We start from the raw sequence: 14,841 nt of genomic DNA, 5'->3' as shown, positions 1-14,841 counted from the left end.
GCGTGCGGGGAAGGCGGAGCCTCGGAGGCCCGCGGCACGCCCAGCGCCCGGATATCTGCATATTTCACAGCCTCCGGCTCCGCCTGGGGAGATGCGCTGCCTGGAGAGCCCGCGGGCCTGGCTGGACCAGGCTCCCCCGCAGACATTTTACTCTGTTCCCCACCCTTCCTGCGCTGCAGACGGCGGGGTGAGTAGCCCTCAGAGGACACTAAGGGCCCAGAGCGTGTTTTTCTTGTTTGTGTTTTAGTTCTCAAATCAGCCAGAGGGTGTTGCTGCTGTGGGCGACGCTAGCAACGCGAAGGTGCTGAAAACCATCAGATCCTACTGACTGGAGAATATAAGCGCCTGCTCAAAGGGCACACTGTGGCTTTTTGTACTGATCAGCCATCGGCTTGTTATCTCATCCTAGACTCTGGTGGTTTGTTGCTCTAAAAGATTAGCATCAGAAAGCCACCATTTCCTTTAGCTTCCTGTCAAGAGCCGGACACCAGCGGACAGAGAGAAGGCAGATACCTGACTGAGCCTGGTCAACCTCTGTTTTCACTGAAAGACTGACACCCCATTCCTCCACTCTGTAAGGCGGCCTCCACTTGACATCACTGCTGCTACAAACTGCTGTCCTAAAATTCTGGTTTACTGTTTCTCTCTAAACTAAGAATGAAACATTTCACTTTATTTTTGTAAGATTTTATTTATTTATTTATTTGATAGAGAGAAAGAGCGCACAAGCAGGGAGAGGGAGAAGCAGACTCCCTGCTGAGCAGGGAGCCCCATATGGGACTTGATCCTAGGATTATGGGATCATGACCTGAGCCTAAGGCAGACGCTTAACCGACCACCCAGGCGCCCCGGAAACATTTCACTTTAGCAAATACCTGTGTGTCTTCTCTGGGCCAAGCAGGCATGGGGACAAGAAATACAAATATGAATTAAATACAGTTTCTGCCATTCAGCACCAATCAGAATATTCTTAAGTAATTAGGTAGTGTGATTCATGCTATACTATTGATGTGAGCAAAGTGGCTGATTCACATAATATATTTTCTAGAATATTAAGGTCTTTAGAATTATAGCCCTAATGACTAGATTTTTCCTTTTTGTTTTTTTTTTTAAGGATTTCTATAGAAGTGGGAAAAAGTCAGTGATGTAGGTCTGTCTTGGAGCCTACTCCAAAAGTTGCTGTGCTGGATATAGAAGGTTGGCATTCACATCTATTCCTACCCGCGTCTAGTATGCCTTCATGTACAGAACAAACTGGGAAGCTAAAAACTTCCTAGACTCCATTCCAACTAGAGTTCTAGATGTAAATTAGATGTAAAATTAGAGTCTGGCAAGTAGATGAACTTGTCTGAAATTTCAAAAGCAGATGTGAGGCACAGGCCATCTCCCTGCTATTTTTGGCTGTTTGCTGTTGGCAGGGAAGGTCCAGGAGATGCCAGTCCTAGTCTTCAGACTGTGGGTGTGGGGAGGGACTTAACAGCCGTGGTGACAGCCAGACTCAGCATTGGCATGTCGTATCACCAGCTCTGTGGCTGTCAAGAAGCAGTGGAGGGAAGTGGTGAACATATTCTGTTCCTTGTCCAGGCAGCGTCCAGATCCCAGCTTCCTCGGGGTCACAGCTACAGTGGTGTTCTTGAACTCCATAGTCCTTGGAAGGCTTTCAGCCTGTAGCAAAAATAGTACATTCCTCAGTGGTTCATTTGCTAGTGTTCTAGATGTCATTCCTGGAGGCCCAGTCTAGAACCTGCACTTCTAGCCCTTTCAACATTCTCTAGCCTTTAAATAATTCACTTAATTCCCTGTGTAAAACCTCTTCCTGTTTAAAATCCCTGAAACGGTTTCAATTTTCTGTACTGACTGATTAATATGTTTGCTCTGTGGCCTCTGTCACCTAAGCTGGATCTCTTCCATTTCTTTTGATGGGAAATGAAACCATGAGATTAGATTCGGGAGTTTGCAGTGATGTGAATGCCTTCGGTGAGACTCCACCCTCTGCAGTTGCCATAGACCCCCCCACCCACATTTGAGTTTGGCCCCTGAAGGTATTTGAGTTTGCTACTCGTTGACTAGATTATCTCTGAATTCTCTTGCTCTACAAATGTAACATAAAATACGTCTTCACTTAAAACAGCTACAGAGTATGTTCTGTAACAAAGGATTGCTGAATATCTATTTACTCTTTACTAGCCCTGTTGATAACTGGTAGGCCAGTGACTCTTGGTCAGCACACAAACACCAGTGATAGAACAGATCTGTCCTCTGGGAGAAAAGGTTTTATATCTTTTTCCATACACAGCCTAGGAGCATTGTATGTGGGGAAATGGAGCTACCTATATATGCGCTTGTGTAATGAGGAAGTGTTCTCAGTATTTTGTAGTCATGTGTCATACATGTTAAGAAGAGTACAATTATGATAAGTTTTAAAGAGCTTTTAACAGCCTTCTAAAGTCATTGAGTATCGCTTGTCCATATAACAAAAGCTCTTTACCTTTTTTAGAAATCTATTTTATTTATTTTTCTACAGTTTATATGAAGGACTAAAAGGCTTGAATTTGGCAGTGTCCGTTATCTGTGCTTTTCAGTACAGTATTTGTATGCTTTTTTCTCAAGAAAAATCTTATAAAAGGAAGATAAAGCATGGGGGGTTACTTTATTGGGACTCTGATGTACTTAATACTTACTATATTAAGATTTTCTGTGACATAGCCATTATCACCATTTACAGTTGGGAAAAAAACCTATCCAGACTGGCTAAGTAACTTGCCCAAAATGGCCCAACTAGGAGGCAGTGACCCAAGGATTTTCATTCAGGGTTTTTATCTCCATTTTCCTCTGACCGCTCCCCATTTTTGCACCATTATCCTCATTATACTCTAATTAATATAAATGTGCATAGAATTCCCTACATGCTCATCCTTTAATCATGTGGTTCTTCTGCCTGTAATGGTCTTTATTATTTTACAAGGCTAAGTAATCTTTCAAGATTTGATTCAAGTATCACTTGATGCCGGAGTCCAGCTCCAGCCAGGGTGGGTCTCTCGTAGGAAAGGACGGCGTCCGCGAATGAGGAGACACAGACACAGCATCAGGTTGCAAGCATCTCCTCCTGACAGCCTCAGAGGAACTTTATTTATATGTTAGGATTTTTTTGTTTTTCCATACTTTCGTAACATGTGATTATGATTTTTCACAATTGATTGAGATAATCTTAGATCATTTTTTTTGATTACAGACATAGCCTTCTCTTATTTTTTCTTTGTAATGATTAACATGACCTTTATTGATTTCCGCTTATTGACTTTTGCTAAAACTAAAAAACAATATGCAAAGAGAAAGGTGCCAGACAGAGCGTGACCGTCTTGCTATTTTGTTCTATAGCGCAGGAAATATAGTGAACTGTGGAACAGCCTGAGCTGTTCCTTTCTTAGACTCTGGCCGCTTCTGAGGCGCCTGGGGGGCCTCGTGGAATTAGTTTCATTATGATTGCTTGGATAGGCGTAACTAAGATGAGTAGTCACTGTATCATGAAACCCCAGAAACATTCCCACAATTATAAAGATTGCCATAAACAAAATGAAAGAGAATAGCAGGAGCCCGCTGTGGAGTCTCCTGTTTTCAGGATCGTCCCCCATACTTGGACTTTGTCAAACAGCATGAGCAGCTTGGCTCGCGCCATCTCCCCCTTTTTTATTTTTGGCCTTCAGTTGCAAAGTCTTCAATTCCAAATGAATTTGTTTTATTCCTCTACTTAGTAATTTGACGAAGACTGGAAAGAGAAACAAAAGGGAGATAATAATTAGTGCTGATATACCTAGATTGATGAGGGATGGAAACCAGGCAGTAGTGGAGGTGTATTTCTGCAAAGTGGCAAGAAAGGAATCTGCAACTTCTGAGGCTGTGGCTGAGGACACATGTGCCAAACTAATGTCTTTAATTTTTTCTTGCAAGGAGTTTAAGTCCAAGGATACATTATCATTGCTCCATATTCCCAAAAGGTGATTTTTGACGTTGTCCCAAGGGACAGATGAGGAATCATAATGGTGGGGAGTGACACAGATCCATTTATATTGTGCATGGCATCTAGTGGTTAACCGAGTTTTGAGATTTTGAATTTCATTTCCTACATATAATATAGTTTCTTCTAGAACATTTAATCGTGCCTCAAACTTCTTGTCTATTTGTTCCTGCAAATAAAGTGCAGTTGAAATATTCTGGGTTAATCTATCCACATGACGTGCAGTATGTATTTCCTATACTAAAGCAGTTGTAGATATAGCAAAAGAACTTATGATTCCTATAAGAGCAGTAATACCTAATATAAGTGCTGCAATAAATCTCTTAGGGCGGCGTAAGGCTTTATCTACAAGTTGAATCGTATACATGCCAGGATCATCATACCAATGTTCTTCTAATTTTACAGGTAACACTACATAAGGAGGTTGATGAACAACTATAAAGACAGTTGGTCCAACAGTTGGATCAATGCAATTAGTTAATGTACATTTTGAACAGGATACATAATAGGTATGATTAATCTTGTTTACCTGTAATTGGCCATGACCTTGCACCAAGAGAGCATGAGGGGGACCCACACATGCCGTGACCACCTCCATATGGTCAGGGCGTCTAGGCCTTTTTTAGTTCCTTTAAGACCTTATAAGGGAGTGGTTCCCACTGAGGTTCGTCCCACTCATCATCAAAAGTCACTGGAAAACATTTAAAGGTTAAATCCCCATCTCGCAAGGCCTCCTGTATTGCTCCCTTAAAGCCAATATTCTTAATAGGTGGCAAGGGTTTTTTACGAACGAAGGCCTTGTTCTGTGGAACTTTTAACTGTCTATGTAGATTAATCACAGAGCCGCATTCAGGGGCTGTGGCATTTGCAAAAATTTCCCAATCTTGTTCATGATATTTAGCAGCCTCCTCCTCAAGGGCTACCTCATCTTCAGAGGACAATTGATCGTCTCTCCCTTCAACTCTTTTATTATCTTTGTCCTCATCTTCTGATTTCATTTCATTTATTATCAGTACTTGAGAGGCTGATTTTTGTAATAGAGGTGTCTCTTCAGTGGGGGCAGCGTTATGTGTCTCCCATAATTTTTTGTGTAAAGCCTGTGAGCTAGGCATAGGATCTAACATATCTCTTAACAATGTCCACAAAGAGAATGCCTCCACAGGTACATTTTCAGGACCATGGTTAGAATAGTATAACCGCATTTCCTCCCCTATCTTGTTCCATGTTCTAATATCAAGACTACCATCTTTTGGAAGCCAAGGGCAACAGGTCTCTACAAAGGTCAAAAATCTAGCCAGTTGAGCATGAGTAACCTTAACACCTCTTTTTTCAATCATATGCTTAATAATATCAATAAAGAGTCGTCGTTCCTTTGACTCTTTATGGCCCATAGCTTCTCTAAGTTCTGTCTTTCTGCTCACTCTTACTCTGTATTCCTTCACAGAGGGGTCTGCAGTACCCACGAGCAGAGTCCTATCCGTCCTCGTAGAAAGGCTTACCTAGTCGAGCCCCACCGTTGGGCACCACCTGCCGGAGTCCAGCTCCAGCCAGGGTGGGTCTCTCGTAGGAAAGGACGGCGTCGCCAAATGAGGAGACACAGACACAGGATCAGGTTGCAAGCATCTCCTCCTGACAGCCTCAGAGGAACTTTATTTATATGTTAGGATTTTTTTGTTTTTCCATACTTTCGTAACATGTTGATTATGATTTTTCACAATTGACTGGGATAATCTTAGATCATTTTTTTGATTACAGACATAGCCTTCTTTTATTTTTTCTTTGTAATGATTAACATGACCTTTATTGATTTCCGCTTATTGACTTTTGCTAAAACTAAAAAACAATATGCAAAGAGAAAGGTGCCAGACAGAGCGTGACCGTCTTGCTATTTTGTTCTATAGCGCAGGAAATATAGTGAACTGTGGAACAGCCTGAGCTGTTCCTTTCTTAGACTCTGGCCGCTTCTGAGGCGCCTGGGGGGCCTCGTGGAATTAGTTTCATTATGATTGCTTGGATAGGCGTAACTAAGATGAGTAGTCACTGTATCATGAAACCCCAGAAACATTCCCACAATTATAAAGATTGCCATAAACAAAATGAAAGAGAATAGCAGGAGCCCGCTGTGGAGTCTCCTGTTTTCAGGATCGTCCCCCATACTTGGACTTTGTCAAACAGCATGAGCAGCTTGGCTCGCGCCAACTTGACCCCTCGCCACGCTGGGCAAGACCTCCTCTCCCTGTTCAACTCTGCGCCTGCATTTCTCCCACCATAATTAAATTACCTTAAGGTAATACTGACTGTTATAATAGATAAACTCCCAGATCTCAGTACCTTAACATAGTAGAAGCTTATTTCTACTCATGTAAAATCCAATCAGGTGTTCAGCTGATGGCATTCTACTCAGGGATTGAGGAACCCAAATTCTTTTTATGTTATGGCTTTGTCATCCCATAAGACCTTAAAAGTTCTTAGTTTCCAGGCATTGGACAGGAAAAGGGAAGGTATGTGTTGTATTGCATGGAGGTTTCTTATGGGTAAGGAATAGAAGTAGCATACATTACTTATGCTCACATTGCCTTGGCCACACCTCAGTGACTCACCACAAGGGAGGTTGGGAAATGTCTACTGTGTGCCCAGGCAGCACAGGAAACTGGTTTGATGAAACATACCAGTCTCCTTCCCTCTCTAAAGAATGGAGACTACATCTCAGTAATCTTTGTATCTCTTATGCTTTACGCACCACAGAAAATCAGTAAAAGTCTAATGAACTTCACTGACTGTGAAGGGATGGAGTTGCTATCTCATGTGCCTAATATCAAAACTCATCATTCTTTATTATGGTTGTTCAAGGAAGGATCTATATCATTCTCTGACTAGGTTGCAACCTTTGAGTGTGGGAACCATGTCAGACTGTTCACTTTTTTTTTAGTGTTTTTTTTAATTGAAGGATAGTTGACACACAATGTTACATTAGTTTCAGGTGTGCAACAGATACATAACAAAGACTATATGTTATGCTATGCTCATCCACAAATATCATCTGTCACTACCATCTGTCACCATACATTACTGCAATGCCATTGACTATATTCCCTATGATATACTTTCATCCCTCAGACTGTTCATTTTTGAATCCTCACAAGGGCTAAAATCTGGCAAGAGCTTAATAGATGTTTGTTGAATGAATGAATGAATGAATGAGTCCTCAGAGAGCAAAAAGAGGGACAGAGTTAGTCTACTTAAAGTTAGAAAATACTAATTGAGAAAGTGACATTTGAGTTAGATCTTGAATAACTAGTAGAATTTTACCAAGTAGAGAAAGCAAAAAAATGAAACCCAGGCGGTGATAGTATTGCTGTTTTGTTGTGGTTTTATTTGCTTCATGAACAAACAGAAAACAATCAAATGTTTATAAGCTCAACTTTGTTTTTATTTGGTATTCAAATATTACAATGAACTTCAGGGATAGGGAAGGAAAAATATATAACCTTACATTCTATTGACTAAAAAATGGCACTAAAAACCTTGGCATTGATTTTTTAGCCACTAAAATATTATTTTCTGGATATCTTTGAGAAATACCAATACAGAGGCAGTGCTCTGATTATTCATCCTCCAGGAAGATTTTGCACCATGTCAAGAAGCTAGGGAAGCACTGTAAGCCAAAGGTTCTTCATTACTGCTCATCAGAGCTTCTCCGAGCTGACTCTGCATCAAAATCACCTGTTGTATTGGTTAGGCTGCTTTTGGTGGCAGGTAACGTGATATTCTGCCAAAATTGCCTTCGAAAGTATAAGTTTACTTTTCTCACACAAGATGTCTGGAGGTCAGTGTATCCAGGGTTTTTTCAGTAGCCCAGTGATATCAAGGTTGTTAGGTTGCTTTCCATGAGCTAATTAATCTTGACTTTTTCTTCATGGATAAATGATGGCTGCTAGAGTTCCAAGAAACACAGTCCCAATCCTCAGCTCCATCCCCTACCACACACACATACACATCATTTAGAGACAAAAACAGGAGATGAAAAAATAAATACATACATACATACATAAATAAAATTAATTTTTTTTAAAAAGGAGAAGGTTTTTGCCTCTTTTTTTGGAGGAAGGAAGATCATATCAGTGGAGCCCAACAGGCTTGCCCACAGATTTCATTGGCGAGAAGTGAATCATGCTCAGCCCTAAACCCACAGCTGGCGTAAAGGAATGGTGTTACAGAGATTGATTAAGACCAAGCATGATTTATCCCTAGGGGTGGGGAAGGTACACACTGGCATACCTGAGTAATGGCTCTTAGTAGGTAATAGGTTGTGTTGCCACACTTGGGGAGATTGACTCTCTGGAACTTCTGATTTCAGTAGGCCTAGAGGTAATATTTTAAACTTTCAGTTAAATGCACTTGTCCTTGATAGGGAGAGAAATTAGAAAGGAGAGAAGCAAGTATTGGGCCCCTTCTTACCTAGGAATAAGTTCCTTTTATTCATATCTCATTACATGGTGTTTTACTTCACAATGATTCAACCAAATCACTGTATCAGTTAACCAAATAGAATAGCAGTTGTTTTCCTTTGATTACTTGGTCTTGTGTGGTTGGCACACCTAACACTTTCAGATAAGGTCATTTTGTTCAGAGGAAACATTCTTAGTGATTTTAGTAATAATACAAGGAACTTTTAAGTCCCACCCTTCATTTGACCTGAATTTCTCACCGCTGGATAGGTATCCTTTTGGGGAATGAACATTAGATCAGAGTTGATTAGCAGAATCCAGAAACTGGAAGGTTTCTGTATGTTCTACAAAGACATACTTACATTAGACTGGAGAACCTCCACTTTCAACATATGAGTGGATAAACATCAAAGGTAGGAATTTTTATTGTCATCATTACAGAGTACTTAATGAATAGTCGTGGAGATGTTCTTTCAAATGTATGAATATAACACATACAGTACTCCAGCCATGTATATAAATTCTCATTAAGATTACCCCATTAAGTGTTGGTCTGTCCCCAGCTCAGACAGAAAATAACAAGAATTACCAGACTTTATCTGTGTAATGATTCGTTAACAGTAATTTAGCTGATAGCAGTAAGCATATTTTACTTGACCAAGAACCTATGGATGTTCACAAATTGAGAGTTCTTTTATTTCCTCTGGAATATTACAGAAAGCACTTTTAAACATTTAGATTAATAAAATAATCTGAAAAAGAGAAGGCTGATTTAACAGACATCTTTCTGTATATGAAAGCATATTTACAGAAGTGAGGTTTTCAAAATGTGCTTCACTTGCCAGGAGGAATAGGGGTCAGTGGACAGGGCTCCTGCAGCTCCGTCTTTATTGGTCCCATATGTTGGATTTCAGGATAGAGTTTTATTTGAGGAAAGATTTCTTTGGGCTTAAAAAATATTTGAAAACCGCTATAGAAAATGTTAGGCACTTCCCCATCTTCTTTGAAAAACACAAAAACAAAAAACAAAATACCTTAAATTGTAGCAGTGGGATTAAGTTATCTAAAATGAAATTACCAGATTTTATCTCTGAAAAATATTATTACATAGGAAAGCTTATCATTTTCTTTTCTCTAAATCTTTAAGAATTACATAACTTTTTAAAAATGTATTTTGAATTGCATAAGAAAATCTTCTTATTGTAAAAACCCTAACAATGCAAAAATATAGAGAATAAAAATGGAATTCCAGCCACTCTAATTTCATTTCCCTCCCCAAAGGCAACTACTATTAACAGCCTTTTCCTATTTATTTACATACACATGCATATACATAATTGCTCATATTCTTGATCTGTTATTCTTGATCTACAATTTTCTCTCAAGTTTAGAGGAAGGATTTAGGAGACTGTTCTTTTCAAGTCCACAGTTCTATGATTTTGGTGGCATATGTCCCTCGTATTGCAACATGAAGCTCAAATTAAGCCAATATGGTTTCTAAGTATGTAGATCAATTCTGTAGGAAATTCTGTATACTGGGAATGTTAAAGAGAGGCCTGAGTGGCCAACAACCTTTGCATATGTTTTTAGAAAACCCTTGAGCTACTAACCTTCTAGCAAGTAGGCAATCACAACAGTCCTAACAGCCATATCCTTTGGCTTAGGTCAAACCACATTCTTCTATTGAAATCTATATTTGAGTCACAGGACTTTGATTCAATTAACATGATTTACTGAATTATGGAATCTGTAAAATTCCACCATTTGATGTGAGATTAATTTTTTCTAATATGGTTTACTGTTGTGTATCGGTCTGAATAACACAACATCTTGATTGAGAAGCAGAAAAAAAACTTGGTTCTGTTTATTGGCACTTTTAGTATTTATCTATAATGTGCTCTTGCCTTCCTACTTCTCGGTATCATTTTTTTTTAAAGATTTATTTATTTATTTGACAGAGATTGATAGCGAGAGCAGGAACACAAGCAGGGGGAGGGGGAGTGGAAGAGGGAGAAGCAGGCTTCCTGCCGAGCAGGGAGCCCGATGTGGGGCTCGATCCCAGCACCCTGGGATCATGACCTGAGCTGAAGGCAGACGCTTAACGACTGAGCCACCCAGGCGCCCCTCAGTATCATTTTTTAGATACAAAAGTCTCTCAAAGCATCTTAGTTTAACTGAATTTTTTTAAAAGGAGAGCTCCTTAAGCCTTAGAATCTTAAGGCATATTTAAATGGCAAGTTGTCACTTAACCAATTAATTAATAATTCAGAATATGTAAACAATATTTGTCATGAGAACAGATTAAAAGTTCTTATTTCATTTATTTTGCCACCAATGTTGTGTAACCTAAATGGATTAGTAAATTTTTTTTGTTTATAATAAACTGTGTAACAGTCATAACAATGGGAAAGAGTAAAGCTAAAGATAATATAAGATAGAAAATAAAAATATTTTCTTATAGGATGTGTTTCCAAACTTCTTATGGAATGTGTTTTCAAACTGACAATTAATTATGGCCAAATATGGTGGATTTTTAAACAAAATATTACAGCAAAAAATATAAAAGTATAATGCAGTGATTTGGTAGAAATGACATGAAATCAAAGATATAGATTAAAGAATTCTCTCATTTCACAAATTTTTACAGTTTTACTATGAGACTTGGCTGATACTGGCTGTGTTAATTGAAAATAGTTATTTAGCTTCTCTAGGCTTTAGTTTTCTCATGTGAATATTAAAGAGATAGAACCAGGTAATTTCTAAAGGCCTTTCCAACTTTTATTATTCCATTAAACTGTGATTCTTAATTACTAGGAAACCATCTAGTTTCTCCATATTTCCCCACTTTTTATTTTTCCATTCAAGACACCCAAGCATCTCAATTTAACAGCTTTCTTGAAGCTTTACTGGGATGAAAGATTTGAAAAGACTTTCATGAACACAATGAAAAAACAATTGTCTCATTTAAATAGCAATATTGAAAATGAAGCATTTCGTTTAAATTAACTTTCTGGATAACTAACACATATTTTATTGAATACCACATTTTTTTAAACATTCTCTCTACATTTCTAAGTCATACTATATACTTTAATGACTCTAAAAACAAAATATTAGCACATCATTTTATTTTCCTTTCATTTTCTTGAAGATGTAAAATCATCTTCCTAAACATCTGTTACTATATAGGGGATCTTTCAGGGCAATTCAGGTATGAAGATTCTTACTGAGACTTCATTTGGTGGCAAGTGACAGAAATCCAACTCAAACTGGTAAGGAATTACTGGCTTACCTATAACTGAAAAGGAGCTGCTTCCAGGTGTATCAACAATGTGGTTATTAATTTGAGGCTTTCCTTTTCTCTCCTTCCATATTAAGGATCTGCTTTGCTCTGTGGTCACTTTGTTCTTTGGAGGCTTTTCTGTACATCACAAGGATTTTCAATAGTGAGTCTGGGCTTAGCAACCCCAATGGAAAGAAAGCTCTTTCTCAGCGGTTCCAGGGAACACCTTAAAACTGACTCTTATTAGCCAGGTATGGGTCACATGCTCATGCCTGAAACAATCAATGTGACTGGGAAAGAATTTCCCTCTTTGGCCAGGCCTGTCCTCATCTCCAGAGCATTGGTAGAGCATGGGGATTGGGAAGGTGAGGAGGACATGAGTTTCACATGAACCACATGGATGGAGAATAGAGGAGATGGGAAAAGAAAATTAGTATGCTGGTACCAAAAAGTCAGGAAGAAAGATGCTTGGCAAGCCAAAACTGCAAATATGGAAAAGATATTTATCCCCACATTTTATTGCCTTAAATTGCTATCTTTCCATCTCTTTCCTGTCAAGTATCACTCAGGCTGCTCTCAATTTGCCTCTATCACAATCTCTTCCTACATTTTAACTTAACAACATCTTATCTTCTGAGGGTTTGGAAACCAGATGAGCAGTCATTTGAATTGTTTTCAAAGTAAGAGTTAGTGAGCCCTAAGTGAGTACTTGAGAGCTTCTCTGTAAGTAAGGAGTATAAACTTTCTACTTTTTAATGGATTTCATGACATATCTTAGACTCCTTAAAAGGTCATTTTTGCATATTTTCTGATTTTTTTGACAAAACTGTCTTCTTGGTAGGGGATACACTATTGTAATTTCAAGACTCAATGACTATGAACAGTATGTGCCATGAAAATGGTTGCTTTAAAACAAAGGTTACATTTTTTTCATTTTCCTAAATTTAAGTGGGTTTCTAAAGTGAGACAGGTGATATAAGTGTTCTTTTAGAAATGGAAATATAGCAGAGAGTAAACAATCAGATCTGGCCAGTTGTAAATTGTTTTCCTGGGGTTACTAAAATACTAGTATTTTATTTTACCTTTTCTCTCTGCAGTAACTCTCTGATCTCAAATAAGTACTTTGGTGTCCATGGTGAAGATTATAGGAGAATAGGGAATTTTTTTGGAATGCAAAAACTATATAAATTCCCACAAAGAGCATATACTGAGCAACATGCCAAATTTTGATTGTTTACATTAGAAGAGACTTAGAATAACTAATAAAATAAATTCTTAAGGCTTCATTTTAGCCAATAGATTATGTCTATTAAAAATAATCATTTATACTTGTTGGCTATTTAAAAATATTCTTCATAGGGCGCCTGGGTGGCTCAGATGGTTAAGCGTCTGCCTTCGGCTCAGGTCATGATCCCAGGGTCCTGGGATTGAGTCCCACATCGGCTCCCTGCTCCTTGGGAGCCTGCTTCTCCCTCTGCCTCTCTTTCTCTCTCTGTGTCTCTCATGAATAAATAAAAATTTAAAAAAAATAAAAAATTTAAAAAATAAAAATATTCTTCATAAATGGCAGAATTGGCTGATTTTGGAAATTTAATAAAGGAGGTGATTCTAGACACTGCCCAAGAGTTCCTATCTAATTCTACTAAGGAGACAAATGAAAAAATGACAATGATGAGTGTTATATCCACCTCAAGAAGTTAGCCTTGAAAGAAAGAGGCAAAAGGCATTATCAAAGAAAATCAGTGGGATTAAGTCATAAATTCTTCAAGATGGGAGGAACCTTGTCCTACTTAATAAGGAAAACAAAAAGAATCATAGAGGTTTGTATTAGGGAGAAGGATTTGAGTGACTCATAACCACCACTATTGAATGTTTACCATGTGCATGGTTAGAACCACTCTTATATCCATTTTATAGATAAGGAATTAGTTACAAGGAGGCTAAGAATTTTGGTATATGATGGGGCTAGACTACAGACCCAGCTTTGTTCAACTCCAGACCCAGCAGACATCACCACTTACTATATGAGGGGGTCATTCTCTACACAGGGTGAAAGCCAAGTGCCATGATTTGGAACATGATATCCTAACTCTCCAGCCTCATTTCCATTGCCTTCAGCCTCCCACCGCATGTTTCAACAAAGTTTCCCCTTACATCCCACTGGCTTCCATACCTCCATACCTTTAAGACAGGGGTTCTCTGAACCCAATATTTTTCCTGTCAAAATGCCATTCTTGGGGTGCCTGGGTGGCTCAGTTGTTAAACGTCTGCCTTCGGCTCAGGTCATGATCCCAGGGTCCTGGGATCGAGCCCCGCATCGGGCTCCCTGCTCGGCGGGAAGCCTGCTTCTCCCTCTCCCACTCCCCCTGCTTGTGTTCCCTCTCTTGCTGTGTCTCTCTTTGTCAAATAAATAAATAAAATCTTTAAAAAAAAAAAAAAGCCATTCTTTCTCATGAGTCTAAATTTTGGAATGAGTTTATAAATTTTAAAAATCATATCTACATATATACATACTATATCATTATATGTACATGAGGTTTTTTGAGATGCCACTCTGGCCAACATTGTATTTTTTAAGAAAGAAAAATAGTGGTGGTGGTGATAATGATGGTGGTAGTGATGGAAAGGATATAATTTTCTTTGGAATATTAAATGCAAACATCTTGGCACTCTGTAAAACAGAAAATGATTCCTTGAGGCAGGGGTCCTGTCTGATTAATCCTTGTCTTTATGGCCTAGTATAGTGTGTGGCACATATTAGGTATGCAAATGTGTTGAATTAGATTATCCCTTCTCCCACATAATTTTCTCTTTGCTTCTACCAGGGTGTATAGTTCATGCCTCCATTAAAATATCATCATACTTGTTGCATTAGGAATAAGTTTGATTACTAGTAACAAGAATACTTGACTAACAGTGGTTTCAACAATTACTTCAAAGGTTGACCTCCAAGATTGAGGGAGCAATTCAGGGATATTGTCAAGGAACCAGCTCCTCCTATCTTAATTATTCCCCTTAGTAAAGGGCTTTTTATTTTCATGGTTGAGAGATGCCACTGGCCTTCCAAATAGTGTATCTGCATTCTAGGGAGGAGA

The 14,841-nt window shown here is 38.8% G+C and overlaps 1 protein-coding gene across 12 annotated transcripts in view; it reads left to right on the top strand.

The window, feature by feature from the left end:
• The window catches only part of SLC9B2 (solute carrier family 9 member B2), a 60,832-nt gene that overhangs the window by 1,141 nt on the left and 44,850 nt on the right, over positions 1–14,841 (top strand). For 2 of the 12 annotated variants that reach the window (XM_054508784.2, XM_054508785.2), the window contains exon 1: positions 50–187. The exons of 2 other annotated variants lie outside the window; for them this stretch is intronic. The gene's annotated coding sequence lies outside the window, so the exon portion shown is untranslated. Of the gene's footprint in view, positions 1–28; positions 188–254; positions 575–1,114; positions 1,198–14,841 lie in introns of those variants that run through there. 8 more of the 12 variants (XM_064584917.1, XM_045880651.3, XM_045880652.3 and 5 more) reach the window with 8 other exon arrangements.

This window comes from Mirounga angustirostris, unplaced genomic scaffold (genome assembly GCF_029215605.1).
Source record: "Mirounga angustirostris isolate CCGP_5_RB_7025 unplaced genomic scaffold, mMirAng1.0.hap1 SCAF_2, whole genome shotgun sequence".
NCBI classification, from domain to species: Eukaryota; Metazoa; Chordata; class Mammalia; order Carnivora; family Phocidae; genus Mirounga; species Mirounga angustirostris.
Note: the sequence above shows the minus strand (reverse complement) of the source record. Positions and strands in the feature narration are given on the sequence as shown.